This window comes from Protopterus annectens, chromosome 2.part0 (assembly GCF_019279795.1).
Source record: "Protopterus annectens isolate FY-2018-M chromosome 2.part0, PAN1.0, whole genome shotgun sequence".
Lineage (NCBI taxonomy): Eukaryota > Metazoa > Chordata > Ceratodontiformes > Protopteridae > Protopterus > Protopterus annectens.
Genome location: NC_056728.1, coordinates 1227050147 through 1227066155, shown reverse-complemented (window position 1 = coordinate 1227066155; position 16009 = coordinate 1227050147).

Genomic DNA, 16009 nt, shown 5'->3' with positions numbered 1-16009 from the left:
AACATATGAAGCTTGTTGGGCTGATAATGAACCACATAAGGGACTAAGCCTGTTAATGTTGGTGAAATCACAGATGTATACATGATCCCTTAGGTCAAAATTAATGAGAATCTATAATGTTCAATATTTTTACACCTGATGCTGAATTCACACACCTGCCACTCTGCATTTGCAGTCAATAGACATGATCAGTAGCTGTGATTACACCACTAAGGAAGTCAAATGTCAGGTGCCAAAGAACATACACTTGAATGGACTCTGTAAACACTATGAAGCAAGACACTTGTGTGCAGCAAAACTCATAACAGAAGTTACAATTGAAAAATCCCATATGGTGTGCATTCAAATCTGCAGCCTGTTTAACATATGATAATAACTGTCTTTTCATAGTGCTGTCAGTCTGTCTTTCCACAGGGCAGCAAGGCAAAGCATAGTAACATGAGGGCCAGCAGACTAATGATACCAAAGGCAAAAAGTCACCATTTCTTGCTAGAAGATGTGAGCTGCCATTTACCATGAGCATGAGTTACAGTTGATGATCAGTGCCAAACATCACACACACATGCTGAGACAAAGATTGGTGACACAAAAAGGGGGGAGGGGATAGAGAGAGAGAGACTGGGTGGCAGGGAGAGAAACATGGAAATATTTTTGTTTATGGGCCATTTCTGACCATATTTGTGATATGTTCCTCTTAGGTTTGTCATCTGTGTTTCCCAATATGGCACACTCAGAGGTAGGAGAGTAGAAACATGATTTTAGAAATAACCAGGTTAATGGTAGGTTAATAGCAAATGTAGCCAGCAATTACACACACCATATTAATATGGAAAATCATAAAATACCAAATAATATTTGACATACTTCTGGATTCAAACCCTTGACACTATGCAAGAATCAGTTTACAGACTGGAGGATTATCTGAGCATACCACCTAGGAACTCAAATTTCACAAAGTTAAAAATCACACATTTGAAGTGACTATAACAAGAGATTGAACCAAGGGAGAATGTAGGCATCAGGCATCATCCCAGTAATGAGAACTGAAACATCCAATTAGGTGCACATTACATCCAGTAGACTAATAAATATGTAAGTGTAACTGTCTCACAGTTCTGCTCTGTCTGTATTTCTATAGTGCACTGGGGCTAAACATATTCTCATGAAGATAAGTTTTTGCCATAGGATGTGAAATTCCATTTAACATCACTCAGCATTGATGTGTAATGCTAAGCATCATGCAGATGCTGAAGACAAAGACTAAAGTTTTTTTATGAGCCATCTATAGCCATGTGTATTGTGCATGACTCTGTTTTTTTGACAAAATTAAATGTATGCATTTATTTATTTATTTAGTTGTCATTTGTTTACCGAGAAGTTCTGACTGGGTCAGAATGAACCTGTTTTCAGCAGATGCCTGGGGAGAAAAGCTTCAGTTATAGACTGAATGTAAAATTTTTAAAATAAAAAAACTGAACTGTACAAATACTCTTTAAATGCTCCAGTTATAGTCTGAAGTGCACAAAACTTTTATAACAATAGACTAAAATGTACCAACTTTTTAAATAAAAAATAATATTACAAGCCATACAAGCAATAGGTATATTGTGATAAGGTAATGACTAGCCATTTTTATAAACACAAAACACAATATTACAAGAAATATAAGCACCAGGTACATTGTTAGAATGGGGAGTTATGGATAGTGAAAGAGGGATGAAGCATTAGGTGGTAGGAGGAGAGAAAGAGGAGAAATTTAAATGAAGGAGGGATACTAGAGGAGATGGAGGGAAAGAAATGAAGGAGAAATTAACCTGGTGGGAAGAAATTGGCCTGGATCAGTACATGGGCACATGCGATAAAGGGGTGGATACACAGTAGTGAAAATGGTGGCCAAGCATTGGGTAGGACACAAGGAAAGGAATAAAGAAATGTGCAGGGTGGTTGTGGGAAAGTAGCATAGATACCCCCTTCTTTACAAGATAAATGCATACTTGTGAGGTGGAGAGCTATGTATGAGGTGTAATATTTTTTTGTGGGAGAGGTGTCTGTTTTTTTTCTATTTTTTTGTAGAGAGATGACTATTGAAGAAGGTGGTTAGGTAGATCAGGTAGGTTAGGTAGCAGATGAAGACATACAGGACATAAAAGACATTCAGGGCTGATGAAGAACACAAAATGTTGAGGGACTCCATAACTGGGATTAGGCAGGAGACATTAGAAGTGCATCTACGTCCAGCAGGAGCACAGTGAGAATCTGGTCCTCACACTCAGAACTGTCTTCACTGTCTCCTGTTACAAATGTTGAGTCACAGCTGAGTGGGGCATTGACTTTGTAATTCAACACAGGACTTTTTCTACTCTGCCAATTCAGGCACTAAGGCCCCTATCCATAATGTCCTTCACCAGCCCTGTCAGCTCCTGACAGCTGCCAAAATCACCATCTCCACTAGTACTACTCCTGGAGGGTACCACTGCAACAGCATCCAGGGCAGTGCTACCTGGATGCAGCTGAAGCAGGTAGTGAAGAAGTTATGGAGGCAACACTGACAGGTTGTAACCCAGATGTGCTGGGTATCTGTGCTGCCTGTTGTGGTGCCAACACAGCCTCTTGTGGAGATATGGTGGTCTTACCCCCAGTGGTCAATATAGCTCCCTGTACTTCTGTTCATTTGTTTGCAGCAGCAATGTTCTCACACAGAAAAAATAATAAAAGAGAGATACAGAGATGAGGAGAGAAAACATATAATAACACCAATAATATGTCAGATTGATATTTCAAATTTTAAACAAATAGACACATAACTATGGTAACTTTGCCACATTCAGATATGAAGTGAATGGACTGACATGTCATAAAATATATAAATCTCAGTGCTGTTATAATAATTATGCAAACAGTTAGGTGACTATGATATTTCTGATATATGCATTCTAAGTAAATACATTCATTTACAAAAAAGGAATGTTTAATGAGATTTAATATTGCAGACATGAATGTTATATACTATTTTATAATAAAAGTTAATTGTAGGCACTGGGAATTGAACCCCCACACAGCTAAATTAATTTACACATTGCCTAGTACAATAATCAAAAGATATTGGAGCAGGCAAGTATGCTTGATATATAGCTAAGGTATACCTACTCATCTGTATGTGTGTCAAACTCATATGGACGTTTGTCCTGAAATTGTGAAAAACATACTGTTTTATATGTATTATGATCTTCTTTGCATTTGTAGCCAGTGCCATAATTACCCTGTGCCTTTCTGAGGTACCCCAGTTATTCCTGATGTGTCTCCATGTTTCTATCAATGTCTTCAGCAGCCGCACAGAACAAAACAAACAAAAAAAAAATAAGAAGCATAATGAGTAAATGTATTGCCTTGCCAGTCTAAGGTATTGCATTGGCTGGAGATGGGTCATTATACTTACACAACTCAGGGGTGCTTGCAGTTCTAAATTCTAAGTTCTGCCTTTCATCACTCCAGGAAGTCTTCATGTCACTATATTGGTGAAAACATTGTTCATCAGTGCATGGAATGCCAGTTGCACAGGTAACAGTCTTAGCCAACAATTCCAAACATCAGCCTTGTAGTGAGACCCAGTATAGTGCAGCTGCAGAAACCTACTGCTGTAGCGCTTTATGAGGAGGGCCAAAAAGCTCCTGGACTCTTCTTCACACCACATTTGGGCACTAAATAAAACACTGTCCTCACCTTTGCCTGCCATGTCTTTTGTAAGACACCTAGAAGTATGGTAGTCAATTGGTGCCCAATTCAGATTTCACATGTACCAGCCTGTCTCTTATGACCAACAACCATGCTGGCTGCATTTGGGCAATATAAAGTGTACAAATGGCCTGGCAGAGAAATTAGGTATGATTTTTTTTTTCAAAATGCAGCTGTGAAACATGGCAGTGAGACTTGACCATATGTGAGGCTCACTTTATCTGCACACGTTCCAGTGTGAAATCCTCAAATGTTATTATATAAGGATATCTGAATTATTACTTTTCAAAGGCTGTATTATCACCTGTAAACAGGCTCTCTCTTATGGTGGATGGTAATTATTCATACAGTCTTCTGACACACTGATATGACATGGCATCTCTGTGATGGTGGCAATAATTAGCATTGAACTTGAACATAATGGGTTTGTGGTGCATACAAAATAGACATTTTCCAAAAACTAACTGCCAAAAAATTTGGAGCAAATAAATACTAACCAACCACACATTCACCCTCAGTCAAATTATTTATTTTGAAAATGTTAAGCACTTTCTTTCCACTGTACTTCATCAGAACTGAGAAAACTACATTTTCTGGTTCATAAATAAACACAGTAGCAATAACCAATTATCCAGTTAGTATTCAATACAGCATCTCTGTTGTGCCTTAAATCATTATTTAACAAAAAAGAAATGTTTTTTTTTCTCAGTTCTGATGAAGTTCTAGTCAAATAAAAGCATTTGACATTTGCAAAATAAAGGAATTGGTTGCTGGTGAATGTGTGTTTTGCTTCTTAAAATATAAATTTTGACTAATATCACCTGGGAATTGAACCCATGGCTAAAAAGAAGGCTAAACTGCTAAATGTTGTTTATTAACTGTTAAGGCTATAGGAGAACTAATATGTTGAACTTGCAAGTTGATGTGTAATAATTTCAACATCAGTGGAGTTCTAATTATAACACGCCTCTATGTGTGTGACTTTCATTTGTTATAGTACTACATTTATATGTAAAAGCCAGTAATTATTACTGTAAATCAATTTAATATGCATTGACTTGTATGGCCTGAATAAAGGATGCTGAGGTAGGTGCCATACATACTTTACATGACATGTCCTGCACACCTAATAATTATATATGTTGTCATATTTCTAACAATAAATATGCTTAACATACTTTACAGAGATCGTAGTTGACTTAGTCATCACACAGAGTTGTACTGTAAATTTAATTTTTATTGTCAGTTGTACTTCATGTTAAATTTCTAATAAAGATTCTGTGACACTACTTATTCAAACCCCCTCATTAAAATTACCTGTAAACTAGAACGCACCTCTCCACTTCCTCTGCTGTTTCTCAGAATTGATTGTATTAACACCTTGCGACACAGAGAAAAGTAACTGATGGGTATATTTTCTTCACTCATTACTGTCCAGAGTCCTGATGGAAGCACAATGGTGCCAGTCTCATTTGTGCTACTGATGACAGCACAAATTGAAATGTTGACGTTTTGACTTCAGACATGAACTGACACTGATAGTGACTGCTGAAACTTAACTCATAATGCCAAGTATCACACAAATGCAAAAAATCACAGAATCCAATACAATGCATATATCAATCAATTAACCCAACACCTATGGCAATACCCTGACAAATGCAATATTTTAACAGTTTTTATAGCATGATAACTTGCATTTCTGTTGCACATCATCGTGCCTTCATATAATGACAGTTCTTGTGGAAGGGATCACATTGGTGATTAATAAGCTCATTTTGTACACATCATATAGAAGTAATAATTATGTAAAGGAAATGTATTACTGTCATGATTACTACTTCAGAGATTTGGATAAATAATCCACAATATTCTAAATATGTCTACAGTCATCAATTTACTGATTTTATTTACTCACAGTTTAGTAAATGTATTTTTCACATCATGCATATGAAATGTGTTTTTAATAATAATAATGAAAGTTCAGATTCCAACAACAAAACATTTGCATCACTGTGAATAGTACTTTCAAAGTATCAAAATCTGGAATCAAACCCTGCATTATTGTTGCTGTTACATATATGTTAGGGCATTAACACATTGAGCTGCAGACAAAGTGATGTAGTAAATGTATTTTTGAAAATCACTACAAATTATTGGTATCATTATTCATAAGCAACTGTAGTTTCTATTAAATATAAGCAGTGGTATGCTTAAAACAATTTCACAAACAGTATAGGCAATGTATTTAGCATTCATTACACAGAGATGTGTTGTTCAATTCATAATAAAAGTGTATGACAATTCTCATTCTGACCCCCTCAGTAAAACTATTTGTAATCTGATTTTAAGCCCTGCATTACCTCTGTTGTTTCTCCAAACTTACTGCACTAACACATTGAGCCACGGAGAAATATAATTGATAGGTGTATTTTCTTCACTCAGTACTGTCCAGAGTGTTATTTCTCCTACTGATGGCTTTCCAAATGACATTTCTGAAATTTTGCCTTTGTAAGTAAATCAGCAGTCACTGCTAGTGACCGCTGACAGTCAGCAATGAGCAGTGTTGAGCTTTGTGCAAAAGATAAAGCAATAAAAAATAAACACAAAAAAAAGAAAAAAAAAGAGAAAAATGTGTCTGTGTGATGATTTTTCAACTCTGTGGTCATATGTCAGAAAAATACGAATATTAAGGATCCCTAGTTTTACACAGACAATACTTTCTCTAGATATGAACCTTGAAACTATGGCATTAACATGAAACACTGGGAAGATTAACAGTATGTGCCACATACAGAGAGGGATACATGAGGCAGAGAAATTGGAGCACTTATAATTCAAGCTTTCACATTCAAACACTTTACACTTATGGAGCAATATACCAGTTTTATCAAAGCTGCCCTTTATCATTTCACATTTGATGTTTGGATAGTTGTGATATTTGCAATAATTAACATAAGAAATCATGCTGCACTAAGAACAAATATATGCAATGCAACAGCATGTTTTCCCTTTCTTTTGTGAGCAGTAACTATGTTTTCATACATTTGTAAAGTGATGGCATTATGGTTTGCATGTATATGTACTGTTTACATGTGTCACTGTCATATACTTCACATAACATAAGCACAATCTGTACTCACAGGCACATTTACCTGTAAAGTATATATTCTGAAATGTGTTACACTGTTTTATCTCCTAAGTCCATTTAATCTCAAACTTCTTTTGTAAGTGTATTTTCTCTAACACACTCTCTGCACACCAAAGTGGCAGGAGTGTTAAACAATTAGTTGTGTACTACTGCTAATGAGTCACATTCACAAGCCCTTAGCAAGCCCCACTTCTCAATATTCACTCTTGTACTGCTAGGGCATGTGCACAGTATCATGGTGGTCCTCACACCATGTTAACCTGCCCAGCAATTTGAGCAGATTGTGTGATTCATAAATGTCCAGATGGCTCTGGATGCAGCAGAAACACTTTAGAATCACAGGTGAGGATGCCAACCTTTAATTGTAATATTGCCATATAAATCGCTCTTTTTGTCTGCTGTTCATTTTTGAACTGTTTGGATATAAATTGCCTTAAATAGCCATCCAGGCTAAGATAAGCTACTTAATTTGATTTTTGCACTTGCACTTCTCATTTTAAATGATCTCTATAGTTTGTCTGCATTTTCAAGTATTTAATTGTAATTTTGCCATATAAATTTCTCTTTTTGTCCATTGTTGGTTTCTAAATTGTTTGGATTTAAATCATCTTACAGAAATGCAGTCTAGCCATGGCCTATTTTGTTTTGCAGTTGAATTGTACTTGAGGATTATTTTTTGCTCTGTTTTTACATTAGGAAGACCAGACCATCCGTCTTGTGGCAGAAGGTGTTTGCCTGACCATTCTGAGTTGGTAAGCACTCCAAAAGAGCTCAAAGTGTAGTTGTTTATTGGCCAGAGGACACAAGAGTTAGATTTCAGCTTTTTTTCTGTTTGCTATAAATTAGTGTTTTGTGTGGCTCTGGGCTCACTTCCACAGATTGATATTCATAACTTGGTGAGATTTGTTTTTCACGAGTCATCTTCATTTTAATGCTTATCATCCATCTTTCCATCTCCATTTAGGCACATCAGATAATGAGGTTCCACAACCACTTGCAGATGGTATGGCCATACTTTTTTTTTTACTTGTATTAGTTTATATAATTTACCGGGAAATCTTCCTAATTCCTTTTCTAATTTCACTTGCATCTATTATTGCTTATTTCAGGGTTACACAGCATAAGACTGAAGGTGTTCTTAATTTCTCTTTTTATTGTGTTTTATTGTTGTAATCACAGATGAGCCTGCCACTGACACTATGGAGCTTCTACCACCTGATGCTGGAGTATCAGTAGCCTCTGGTGATGATGGCAGTGATGAAGGGCCACTGTCTGGTGATCCATAGGGTCAGTCTTACACTGAGGCTGTGGCTCACACATACCCTGCTCAGCATTTGGACACCGTCAATATGCCAATGCCTATGCATACCCATGACAAGGAGTCATCTGACATAGGACAGGTTGAGTGTGAAATGATTTATCAGAGTAGTGTGGCTACTCCAGTTGCAGAGCTGGAAGAGTCTCCCCATAGCCATCATGAGGATGAAATACCACACAGGAGTGTTAGTAGAGGTACATAGATGAAGCATGCTTTCTACCAGCCCCTCAAGGATGGTCTGTCAGATGTATGTGTAGGACTTCCACAGAGACACAGGCATGTTCCACCAGGGTCTTGGAACAGATAGTCAGAGTACTGAATGTTGTGCATTCTGATGTTCGAGACTGCCTGAATCATGTGGATAACTCCTTGGACCAAATGACACACTGGATTGTGCAATGTCTGTAATGGAAGTCTGCTGGGAAAGGGTCATTCACATGACCAGAGAGCTACTACATCATCAGGTGTTAATGGAAGTGGCTGTGCCAGATCTTGCTGCCATAGTGGCACAACTTCCACTGCTCCTTTGGTGATTGAAGTGGCCAAACCCAATTATGGTACATCATGTGGTTATGGTCATGGGCATAGTCCATGAGGGTATCTGTAGCTTCACACCATTATCCCCCTCAGAGGATGCACACAACCATGCTGAACAATACACCAATGCAGTATACAAGCACCTGTACAACTGCATGGACTCGGCCATACCCAATAGAGCTAAAACCTGCTCCTCAAGGAAACACAGACCTGTTTGGTGGACATCCTCTATCAACAGGCTTTACAACAAAAGGAAGAAACTGTTGCCCAAGGGTAAAAAAGAACAAATTCCAAATTGGAAAAACTTCTTCCTTAGCCTCAACAAGCAAATTAAATCACTATTGAAAATCTCCAAGGCCAATTATGAATTGAAACTAGCCTCCAAAACAAAGGCAAACCATAAAGTCTTCCTCAGTTACATCAGGAATCTCCATGGCAGAGCCCAGATTTGTTCCAAACTAGTACTTAACAATATCACTTACATTGATCCTGTTAACTTAGCCAACCTGCTAGCAGATAGGTTCAGTGCAAACTTCACCCCCCTACCCCCCCAAAGGCCCTTTTGATATCCCGATCCTTGTCCCACACCTCACATCCCTGTAGATCAAGTGTTACAGGTCCTACCCAAGACAAAGAACACAGCTTCCATGGGACGTGATAGTATCCCAGGCACCATCTCCAGCAAGAACTGGCTTTGACTTTGATCACCCTATTCCACCACAGCCAAAGTACATGCTTCATTCCAGCAGAGTGGAGAACTGACATTGTCATCCCCTTGCACAAAGGCAGTGTCACTACTGACCCTGGAAACTATCTCCCCATTAACTCCCCATGATCTGTAAAGCCATGGAGCATATTATTATGGATCTCATAAATAAGGAAAAAGGCAATCTCTAAACACTTGACCCCACCTGGTTTAGATTTGTCAAGGACAGATCTTGCCGGTTGAACCTGGCTGACTTCTTTGAGACTGTCACCAAGGCCCTGGATGAGGGAAAGTTAGTGCATACTGCATACCTTGACTTGGCTAAGGCCTCTGACACAATCTCACGCTCTGGCATCATTGAAAAGCTAACGCAACATGGCATAAATCCCAATATCATCAGGTGGGTGGCCAACTGGCTCACTGACAGGAGCCTCAAAGTCAAAATAGGCACCTCCTCTGATAGCAGACCTGTCACTATTAGAGTTCCCCAGGGATCTGTCCTGGGATCCCTAATGTTTGGCATCTACTTTTCAGAGGTCCAGGCAAAGACAAAAGGCCTGTGGCTGACCAAGTTTGCGGACAACTGTAAGCTGGGTGCTGTCACTGACTCCCCAAATGATGTTAACATACTGATTGGTGCCAGAATCATGGCCTCAAGCTAAATGGAAAAAAATGTATCATCATACCATTCAGGAAAAACATGACCCCTGCTGATTACCACATTAAATGTCAACCCTCTAAGCACATAACTTGTGGTGACAGACCTGGGCACTCAGGTTGATAACAACCTCATATTCGACCATCATGGAGCAGCAGTGGTCAGAAAAGGCTTTTACTTGGTTTATCTCATAAGTAAAGGGATTGCATCCAGAAAAAAGGAGGTTATTACCTCTCTGTACTCTTCCCTCATTAGACCAATAATTGAGTATAACGTCCCATTTGGTATGTACCTCTGCAAACATCTGAACCCACTGGAAAGGCCACTGAAATACTTCACAAAGAGAATTCATGGCCTCCAACACCTGTCCTATGCAGACAGGCTCAAATCATTATCACTCTAATTGGTATCGTACAGATTGCTTGGGAGTTATCTGTGTCTCACCTGCAAGGAAATCTCAGACCCTGTCCTACTAGAGATGCATCATATCCATATGTCTAACTCCTCATGCACTACCTGCTCAAAAGGCCTGAATCTAATCTGTGACATCAACAAAACCTGCTGGAGAGACAGGTTTGTCTCCCAGAGGTTGCCTTGTCTCTGGAATAGACTTCTCACACACATCAAAAAGAGCACCTTGCTGACGCTCTTCAAGTGCAACCTTGATGAGTGGATGGGAAACCACAAATTTGTCCGACGGGTTCCACCTGTGTCTCTCACTGATAGGGGGGACAGGTGCTGAGTGAGGTTTCTTTTTGGGGATAAACTCTTGGCTAGGCTTGTAAAGGCCCCAGGGCCATTAGTCTTGTACCGTCCTGTGATCCTATGATCCTATGATGAGAGCTCATCTTCCAGACATCATTCATACTAAGGTAGCATCCCGACTTCTAGCAGGGTCATGGAACAAGCAATGCAACTCCTAGTAGAAGTAGTTCTAATAGTCAGGGGTGGTGATGGTGAACTGCATCCTCAACCATGCACGGCTCACATCTGTCCAGGATGGCATGGTGTAATGCTAGCATGTGTGCTTTCATTGCATTCCTGCAAAGCCACACATGGTAAAACTCATCTTTGCCATACCACCTCACACACAATTGTTGCCACTGGCTTTGGCAATGGCTATTTGCTGCTAACCTGATTTTTCACTCACATACACAATTCTTTGGTGTCAGGCCTGCCCTCCTGTATCCCCCTCTTCAACACCCTGACCAAGTGATGATGACTGTACCCTGTCCTTTGCACATTTGTACATGATGTAGTGTTGTTTATGTCAGCTGGATAAAGTGGATAACTAATGCTTGATTACTCATATGTTTGCTTTAATCAAAAGTATTGTACTGATTGTTTTCTTGCTCAATCATACCTCTCAACTGTCTAGATTTCTGCAGAATGTCCAGATTTTTGCCTCATATTTTTGGTCTATTCCCCATAACTTTTGTGGTTTTCTGGCAAATCACTGAGGATTGAAGTCATTAAATAATGACAGACATTTGAGTTTTAGATATCGTATCTTCAGAAAATGCACACCAACATAAAACCTGGTATTCTAGCAACTTTTTAAGTTTATAAGTGCAATATTTAAAATGTGTCCCTATTTTTGGCCTTTACCCACCCCCCCTGATATTTTAGGATTTTTCCAGATTTCTTGTGCTAAAAGTTTGAGAGGTATGCACTGTTCAAGTTCAAATGTTCGTTATATATTTTTTGATCCTCATTATATTGTAGCAGTATTATTAGTAATGCAATCCTACCAGTTAATAATTGGTGCTTCTTCAGCACTTTGTGCAAATGATGCTAAGATTGCCCTAATCACTGCTGGGGTGTCTATGTTGGGTGACGTTACTTTGTGATGTATAGTACTGGGCTAATTAAAATTTATGTTGCACATCACTCATGAGTTACTGCTGACATTCCTGTACAGTTGAGCCATGTTTTACCTTGCTGATATACAGTACTTGCATATAATGGTAATCTCTTTTTTACAGGTTCATCACTTACCTTGGTTGGTGCTGCTGATACAGGTTGTCTCTTCTGGGGTTGTCTGTCTGATGCTCACAGAACACAGCCAATACATGGGTAAATAAAGGCTGATTGTTTTGCATGCATCACTGTTACTGTTTCTATGTGCTTAGCATCTTAAATTTTCATTTAATTAGTGAATGTATGCACTATCCTCTCTCTCTTAGCCAGGACCATAGCATATCGTGCATGCCTATGTCTGCCAAGATCATCCTTAGCTGGTGGTTCTTCCTCAAATTCCTTATCTGTGTTTACTAGCCCTGCTTGTGGTGCTGGGAACTGCAGTCCTTGACCTTGCTGTCATTCTAGCAGCTGTTTCCTGACAATTATATTGTACCACATGACACAGACTATGAATATTTTGACTGAGATGGTTGGGTCATACTACAGGGCACCTCCAGGTGTATATAGACATTGAAACCGTGATTTAAGCAAGTCAAATACATGCTCTATAATATTCCTAGTTTAAACATGTGTAACACTGTAACCTTGCTCAATGGGGATGTGTGGGTTTCTCATGGGAGTCATGAGCCACTGTTCCAGTGCATAATCTGCATCCCTCACTACTACCCTTATGGAAAGTCACCCCTAAAAAAATTTACATACATGTCACAGGTGTGCCATGTATTTGAGTCGTAAAAATTGCCAGGGTTACCTGCACACACATTATAGATGAATCCATGGACATTACAGACCACCTGACAGTTGATAGAGTGATATCCTTTTTTGTTAATGCACTTCCTTCCCTGTTCACCAGGTGGTGCTTTTATTTCAATGTAAGTGCAGTCTGCCATCCCCAGAACATCAGAGAAATGTGCTATGGCATAAAAATGTTGCATGGAGTTAACTCTCTCCCCCTAGGGTATGTGGAAACCAAATATGCTCCCTTACATGTTGCAGCATGGTATATAGAAGTTGGTGTAATATTCTTGAGGCTGAGGCATATGACACTCCTAATATATACCCTGTGGGGCTCCAAAAAGTACATGTAGCTAGTATAAATAAGCTACACATACCTTGGTTTCCACTGGGATGGGTTCACCATGATTTCCCTGGTGCCTCAGGTGAGGGTGGCAGAGGATGAATATTTCCTCTAAGGTATCACTGTCCACCCTGTAGTGCTCTAATATATCAGTATCATGAAGTGTATGATAGCTTAGACCACGTTTGACCTAATATGAAGTCTATGATAGATCAAACATAGTCTGAACACTCCTTGTCTTTGAAGGCTGTGGTCTGGCAACAGCAGCACCCTATATTAAAGCCTGTTCAACAACCCCATAACATTTCTTAAATGTCTCTGTGGCTGTATTCCAAACAGTATCAGATCTGAGACCAAAAGTGAGTATGGCATGTATATGTGGGCTTTATACATTCCTGTATTGCTCTGCCATGTTGAATTGCTTCATTATTATGTTTATCACCTAATTATGCCTTCATTAGCAAATTCTGCTGCTTAACCTTATTTTAAAGTGAGTGTGACATACAAAGCTGTTTAATGAATACCAATTAGGAAGTTTGTCACTGTGTGTCATGCACATGTTCTTAAAGCAAAGTATAGGTATGCATGAATCTAGGTCTTGGACTTCATAACATAAAAACTAGAAATGTTCTTGTCCAAAAGGACTAAATAAAGCATAAAGTAACCCAAAGGAGTAAATGTCTCAGCAAGTAACTTAAATATGTAGGCGGAAAATGTAACTGAAATAACTACTCTAAAATGTGTGTCGGTGGAAGAGATGTAAAACATTATCATTATAATATAAAGGTAATCATAATTTATTTTTAATTAACAGTCAGCTGTTTTAGCTGTATTACAATACTTTGCTTTTTAACTCTTTATTTCAGTATGAGAATTAATGTCTTTAGTAAATCTTAAAACATTCAAGGGTAAAAATGTCCTATCACAGGAATACAGATACCTTCTTGGAGACTTGCATGCTAGCTCTGTTAGAAGTAGAAAATATGTTTAGTAGGAAGACTCACAGTTTTGGAACATAATACAGAAAATGAAAGCATTTATAATTTTTGTCTCAAAACTTTCAGGAGGCTTGTGTGACTTTTGATATACCATTGGTTGGATAATGTCAGAATCCTAGATGCTTCCTCCACCTTGAGCTGTCAAGAGGTTACTGATTGCATTTTTACATTCTTCTTTCGCTTCTGATAAGAAAATTAAATAGTTGATATTCCTTCTAGTTTGCATTCTGATCCACAACTAGATTCTTAAAAATAAAAAAAGCAGACAATAAAATTAGGTACCTCTGTATCAATGTACAACCAGTTCAGAAAATGTGGTCTCATCGTCTAATGATATAAATCAGGGATCTGTTGATGTTCAGAAAATTAAATTAAAAGATGTTTTGCTTGCATTATGACAAATGAGTTATAGGCTAGAGGACAATATAAAGTGGAATGCTAGGCAAGATGATCGAGATGATGAAAGACCAGTCAGATATGGTGTAGGGTCTGAGCCAAGGAAACCAGACATAGGCCATGGATATGAACATTGAAATACTGGAGGTGCTGTTCATGGACCAAGTGAATAGAGCTAGAAGGAAAACTAAACATATTCGCAGTGTCCTAAAGTAGCCAAGGAAAATGACTGACAAGGATTTGTTAAAAAGCAATTGATCCTGTGGTCTAATATTCTGGGGGAAGAATTATGGAGAAAAAGGACTTTCTGGATTCCTCCCACTGTAAACGTGAGGAATCCTTGTCCAATTTTAATAAGGTTTGCCACTGTTGTACAACATGACAAGTTCCTGTCACAATTGTGGAAGCCTGGACATTTATCACATGGAAACTCTCTCATCTTCATAGATTAATGTGCTATAAGAGAGATGCATACATTCTGGTGCAGCAGCAACAGTGTAAAATTAAAAGACTACCTTGGAACTTATTCTATCCTGTTGCTATCAGGATTTTTCGTTTTTTTCAAAATGTTTTTATTCATTTTATTACATGATAACTTAGTATAGTAACAAGAAAAAACAAATAAACTATATACAATGTCCATAACAACTAAAAAGGCAGTATACACAGGAAAACACTTAATATTTCTCTAACAGATTAGACAATTTTGTCCAAGCAATTAAATGAGTTGTGTTGTTAGTCCTTGCTTTTATAGTAGCAATCTCATTCTTACAAATATATTTCACAAGATGAATAAATTCAACTTTAAAGACAGGAGTAGATTGGGATTTCCAGTTTCTAGCAACAACTTTCCTTGCTATACAGGATAGACCATAGTAAAATGTGTGTCTTTAGGAATGACTTCAGGAACAGGAACATTGAAAAGGATAAGGGAGCCAGAAATTATACAGTTGTCATTCCATGGAGCTTTACAAAAATGTTTAAAGTCTAACCAAAATGGGGAAAAGATTTTGCAATTTAAAGTCTAACCAAAATGGGGAAATTATTTTGCAATTAACAACCATATGTATCCAGTCAGCATCAGGGTGTCCACATCTCCAGCATTTCATTTCATCTTTCTTGTTCATTATTGCTAGTCTATGTGGGGTGAAAAAACATCTATGTAAAAATTTCCATGCATATACATACCAGAACAGGGTAGATGCAGATTCCTTCCCCGACTGTAAACAAAGTTTTTTGTCTTTTTCTGAGAATACTTGTCTATTAACTTCACTTGAATAATTCCAAAAAGAAACATCTGTTTTGCTAAAATCATTTCTGAGAATTTTATAAGTAACAGATATGTATGAAGTGTTCTTGGGTGTGCTATTAATAATTGTTGAGATAAAATCAAAAGTTACTCTTATTACATGCTTCTAATGATGGTACAAGCTTAATATGTATAAAATCCATACAAGTTTGGATGTCTAGCCAAATGCAATTTTGCAAACTATATCTGCTGATCAAATAGTC